The 6,117-nt window shown below is 37.3% G+C and overlaps 1 long non-coding RNA gene across 1 annotated transcript; it reads right to left on the bottom strand.

The window, feature by feature from the left end:
* Positions 1-1,185: 1,185 nt before the first annotated feature.
* Positions 1,186-1,701, bottom strand: LOC130075638 (uncharacterized). The gene is made up of 3 exons (XR_008805557.1): positions 1,633-1,701; positions 1,410-1,524; positions 1,186-1,287 (listed from the first exon to the last, which is right to left on the bottom strand). It is a non-coding gene; the product is annotated as an uncharacterized LOC130075638 (long non-coding RNA).
* Between the last annotated feature and the right edge of the window lie 4,416 nt (positions 1,702-6,117).

Below are 6,117 nucleotides of genomic sequence, written 5' to 3'. Positions count from 1 at the left end.
ATTGCGAGTATTTAAAACGATCAGGATAGAGTGTTTTAGCATCTATTTAGCATAGCATTTATATAGTTATTTAGATTATTTCGTGTAGCCTATGTAGTTAATTAGCATAGTTGTTAGTGTAGTATTGTTAGAAGCATAGTTAGTTAGTAGTATAGTATTGCATCAGTTAGCGTAGATTTATCTGTATTTAGTACAGTGGTCAGGATGGTAATGCAGTAGAGGTGGAAATGGGCTTCTCCACACAGCTGGCGCTGAAAAGCGACGCAGTGCCAAACGCTGCTCCTCCTGCATGGACTCCACCACCGCAGTCGCGTCTTGATGCGAGAGAGCATGTATGTTTTAATCACAATTTATGGTTAGGCTCAAGTTAATCCTCTGGGGTCGACAAACGCGACGGCACATTTTGCTGGATTTTTTCACATAGCGACAGAATATGAATATGCCGACAGAGAGCGCGCGCTATTGACATCAACTCGACAAAACTCATCAGATGCCGATCGCGATGCGGGAGTTAAGACCGCAGTTTGAGCCAGCGGCTCGAATTGATATGACCCTGTGTCCACAGACAATTCACCCTCCTCCACTTCAGGTGAAGCTGGGGGAGAAAAGTCCTCGACTTCAAATGACCGCTCTGTTGCAAAGCTACTTGCGTCACTCTCCATTTTAGAGTCTGACAGCAGCTGTCAATCAATCCGTCACTGCGGGTCTCAGGTGCACGCCCCCCGCTCAGCACCGCCCTCGGCTCGTCCCCTCTATCTCTGCTGGGCTCTGCCCACTTTTCCAGCATTTTTCAAATATTGCCAGTGGGTGGAGTCAGGCTCTGACCAGGGGTTTAGTTACCCTTTAAGAATAAATTAAGACACCTACCTTAAGAAATCCCACTAATAGTCAGCCGCTGGAAGAATCTGTGTTCCCTTTTTGTGGCTGTGATGTTGGACAGGTGATGGGCAGATATTTCCCAATCAGTGGAGTCTAAAATTAAACAGCAAGAAAACATCTACCTGTTAAATCATTAAAACAATTCGTTTGAAAACTAATTTTAAGTAAAAAATAAAAATGACTTTTGTAAAGTAATTTGACTGGACAAAAATTCAAAATGAGTGTTAAGAAACACAGAAAATCTAGTTATACCAAATAGCAACAAAGGTATGATTATTTTTTATGTTTGTGCCCATGATTCTCTCATGTTATCTGTTAAATCTTAACATCACCAGGTTCTAGTCTGTACAGTCTTTAAACACCAAGCCTGGTTTAGCCTTAGCCACTCAGTGCATCATAGAAATGCTCCTAGCAAACACAAATAGCTAAATCAATACATTTAAACATGAAAGCATAACCACTAAACATCAATCAAAAGTTATTCTGATAAGTACATTTTGCATAAATATTAATCTGAAAGAATTAGTTACCCATTCTAAGAAAATTGGTCCTCCAAAAAAGGAAATAAAGTGACAATTTCACGTGCATTGTTGGTCTGCAGTCTGTGTTGTTCTTCTGTTTTTCAGTTAACTTATACTAGGTGTGCTGGTAAACGAGAGTAAAAGATAGTTTGAGGATAAATACATACTTTTAATATTTGCACTTCACAAATATTGTCATAAAACACGTATTGTAATGAGTTAAAACACTTACTATTTGTTTTTACTGTTAAAAGCAAAATCCGTGTCAGCACTGCGTCACGACTCAAAGAAGATGCAGGCCTAGTCGTCTGTGGGCCTAGTCTGTGAGAAAGGTTTAGGCGCACACATCACATACATATCGTTACAAAACAATATAATGCCATGAAATACATGTTGTAAATTAGGTTAAAAACACTTACTTTCGGTGTTTTTCCTGTTAACGTTACAAGCAAACCTCCTCGTCATCAGCTCCGTCTTGAGTCAAGAAGATCGTCGCCTTTGAGAAACGTTTCGGCTCGTTTAAGCGCGCAAAGCATTTAAATATCGCTATAAAATACATATTGTAAATTAGATAAAACACTTACTTTCGCCGTTTTCCTGTTAACAAGCAAACCCATCCTGGTCTGATCTGCATCGTGCGTCAACGGAAATGCCCCCCTGACGCCCGTTTCACACATACTCCGTGTGCAGTGCGTATGCGGTGCGTGTTGCGGTGCGTATGCGGTACAGGAGCAGCACGCGCTATAGTGCTTTCACATATGCTGCGTGCGTTTGCAGTGCGCAACTGATCCGCGGCTGTACCACAAACACATTTACTCACTATTTGTATTTCAAAAAATCATCAATCAAATCAAGTTATCAGCAGCAAAAGTTTTTGCCTCCAGTGCAATTCTCTTTGTAGGCCTATTCACGTTTAAAACACAATTTAAACAACGTATTATTCAATGCATTACTTTTATATAGGCCTAGATTATATATTAAGTTGCTCAAGCAAGTGGTAACATATTTAACCATGTACTTATATTAAAATCGCAAACATTTTAAATTAAAACTTAAAATTGACAAAAACAGCAGACTCATACCTTTTCTTTTGCATAATTCAAATCTGTATACAATAAATCTTGCATGTCACAAATAACTTGTTTTTCCACCTCAACGAATGAGACGAGTGTCGTTCATTATGTGGCCTTGTTGAAGTAAATTGTAGCTTTCTTTGCTTTACCCCGGTCTTAAAGTAAAAATATGACTGTGAAAAAAGTAGTATTTAATTAAATGCATTTATGGTTACATTTTATTTAATTAAATACATTTATGGTGAGATTACTACATTTTATTGAATTAAATGCATTTATGGTGAAATTACTACATATTCAGGTCAGTCTGTGTTCATTTTGACCACGAACCGTGCGCTGTCACTTTAATTCAGCGTTTGCAGCACAGCAGAAATAGACTCGGTGCGGAAACGATCTCTGCACTGCTGTATACGCACCGCAACTGGAACGGATCGACGGACCGCATCCGCGTGCAGTGTGAAAGCTCTAACCTGTTAACATGGGTACGGAAAAAAATACGCACCGCATACGCACTGCAAACGGAGTATGTGTGAAACGGGCCCGTTTCACACATACTCCGTTTGCAGTGCGTATGCGGTGCGTATTTTTTTCCGTACCCATGTTAACAGGTTAGAGCTTTCACACTGCACGCGGATGCGGTCCGTCGATCCGTTCCAGTTGCGGTGCGTATACAGCAGTGCAGAGATCGTTTCCGCACCGAGTCTATTTCTGCTGTGCTGCAAACGCTGAATTAAAGTGACAGCGCACGGTTCGTGGTCAAAATGAACACAGACTGACCTGAATATGTAGTAATTTCACCATAAATGCATTTAATTCAATAAAATGTAGTAATCTCACCATAAATGTATTTAATTAAATAAAATGTAACCATAAATGCATTTAATTAAATACTACTTTGTTCACAGTCATCTTTTTACTTTAAGACCGGGGTAAAGCAAAGAAAGCTACAATTTACTTCAACAAGGCCACATAATGAACGACACTCGTCTCATTCGTTGAGGTGGAAAAACAAGTTATTTGTGACATGCAAGATTTATTGTATACAGATTTGAATTATGCAAAAGAAAAGGTATGAGTCTGCTGTTTTTGTCAATTTTAAGTTTTAATTTAAAATGTTTGCGATTTTAATATAAGTACATGGTTAAATATGTTACCACTTGCTTGAGCAACTTAATATAGCCTATAATCTAGGCCTATATAAAAGTAATGCATTGAATAATACGTCGTTTAAATTGTGTTTTAAACGTGAATAGGCCTACAAAGAGAATTGCACTGGAGGCAAAAACTTTTGCTGCTGATAACTTGATTTGATTGATGATTTTTTGAAATACAAATAGTGAGTAAATGTGTTTGTGGTACAGCCGCGGATCAGTTGCGCACTGCAAACGCACGCAGCATATGTGAAAGCACTATAGCGCGTGCTGCTCCTGTACCGCATACGCACCGCAACACGCACCGCATACGCACTGCACACGGAGTATGTGTGAAACGGGAGCGGTTTAGCCGTGCACAGCACATACACATTGTTATAAACCAATAAGACGTTATAAAAGGCAAATATAAATGCGATAAAACACTTAATCCATGCGTTTTCCCTCATCGTATGCCTTGCATCGCGAATCAAAGAAAATGGCGTCTGTGAAAAAAGTCTCAGCTCGTTTCGTCCATAGGTTTCGTCGCGCTCAGCGCGTAAATGTCGAGAGGCATCCAGCTGCAGCCCCGCAGACTCACTTCTCGCTAGACACCAGTGGCTGGACAGCCTACGTCATTTCCGTATCGTCATTTCCGTATCGTCATTCACTTTTCAAATTTGACGCGCCATGCAGATGTCAGCGGTAAGAAAAAAAATATAAACTGTCGATGATTTATAGGTCATGTCAGAATTCAAATGCACAAACTAGCTAGTTACAAAAATCGTCTTGTTTTCAAGGTACTTTGTCGTGTTTTTTAAAGGTATTAGTGAACTCTGCATGGTGTGCCTCAATTCTAGAGCTAGGTTGCTACAATAGAACACTTGTACTCTAATATAGTTAAATATAAACATGCTCATTCTAATCATATTGTACATCTGTTCTTGCTTTAGGTGTGGTGAATGTCAAAAAACTGCCCCAGGCTGTAAGAGACATGTGTGTCCCTTTTAAAATTGTACAATGCAGAAATTGCAGATGTTCTTTCAAAGACTGGGTGGGGTAACGTTACCGTGGAAACGGAAGACGTGGAGACCTGCGAGGGTTTTATACAGACCCTGAATTTCCTGAGCATTGCCCAGACTGCCAGTTTTAGGGGGCAGTTTTGTGGTGTGCACAGTGTGCAATAGTTTATTTGGTCTATAGTCTATAGTTTATTCTCTTGAAATAGGGACTTCCCCCACAACCTTACGGGCCTGACTGTGGCATCTTCATTCTGATGGTCAGATTTGACTAATTTTACTAATTAGATTGTGTAATTTCCAATAAATATTGCAAAACCATGAAGTGTTAATTTGATCTGGATTGTTTGGTAAATTGTCTGATCATGTGAATCTACGTATATTTTAAAAACAGAAGTGGTTACATTTACAAAAAAAAGAAAAAAAAGAATTGAATATCCAAATGGGCAAGGCAAAAAACTGTGGTCAATTAACATGTACAAGTCTGTTGTATTGACAAAACGTTATAGTCCATTGATCTAGGCTGAATTTAAGTCACAAAAAATAGTGATATGATCTGAACAATATATATTTTTAAGGTGGTTCTTGTGAATGCAGTTTGCATGAATTATTGAAGTTATAATATTAGGTATATAATTGAGAATTGTTTTATGTAAAGAGATATGATAAAGATCATATTTCAATTTGCACACAGCTTTTATATTATATATTTTAAGTCATAAAAGTAAAATGACAATACGGAAAAGACGTGTGCAATTAAGCCTGCAAAGAATGCTGTCTATCCAGAGGTGAAAACAGAAAATAAATATGCTGTCTATCCAGAGGTGAAAATATAAAATAAATATGCTGTCTATCCAGAGGTGAAAATATAAAATAAATATGTCTATCCAGAGGTGAAAATATAAAATAAATATGCTGTCTATCCAGAGGTGAAAATATAAAATAAATATATGTCTATCCAGAGGTGAAAATAAAAAATAAATATATGTCTATCCAGATGTGAAAATATAAAATAAATATGCTGTCTATCCAGAGGTGAAAATATAAAATAAATATGTCTATCCAGAGGTGAAAATATAAAATAAATATGTCTATCCAGAGGTGAAAATCTAAAATAAATATATGTCTATCCAGAGGTGAAAATATAAAATAAAAATGCTGTCTATCCAGAGGTGAAAATATAAAATAAATATGTCTATCCAGAGGTGAAAATATAAAATAAAAATGCTGTCTATCCAGAGGTGAAAATATAAAATAAATATGCTGTCTATCCAGAGGTGAAAATATAAAATAAATATGTCTATCCAGACAGAGGTGAAAATATTAAATAAATATGTCTATCCAGAGGTGAAAATAAAAAATATATATGCTGTCTATCCAGAGGTGGAAATATAAAATAAATATATGTCTATCCAGAGGTGAAAATATAAAATAAATATGCTGTCTATCCAGAGGTGAAAATAAAAAATAAATATGCTGTCTATCCAGAGGTGAA

This window comes from Rhinichthys klamathensis, unplaced genomic scaffold (assembly GCF_029890125.1).
Source record: "Rhinichthys klamathensis goyatoka isolate OS25496 unplaced genomic scaffold, OSU_Roscu_1.1 h1tg000595l_1, whole genome shotgun sequence".
In the NCBI taxonomy this organism is placed as follows: domain Eukaryota; kingdom Metazoa; phylum Chordata; class Actinopteri; order Cypriniformes; family Leuciscidae; genus Rhinichthys; species Rhinichthys klamathensis.
This window is presented reverse-complemented; position numbering and strand designations above follow the sequence as displayed.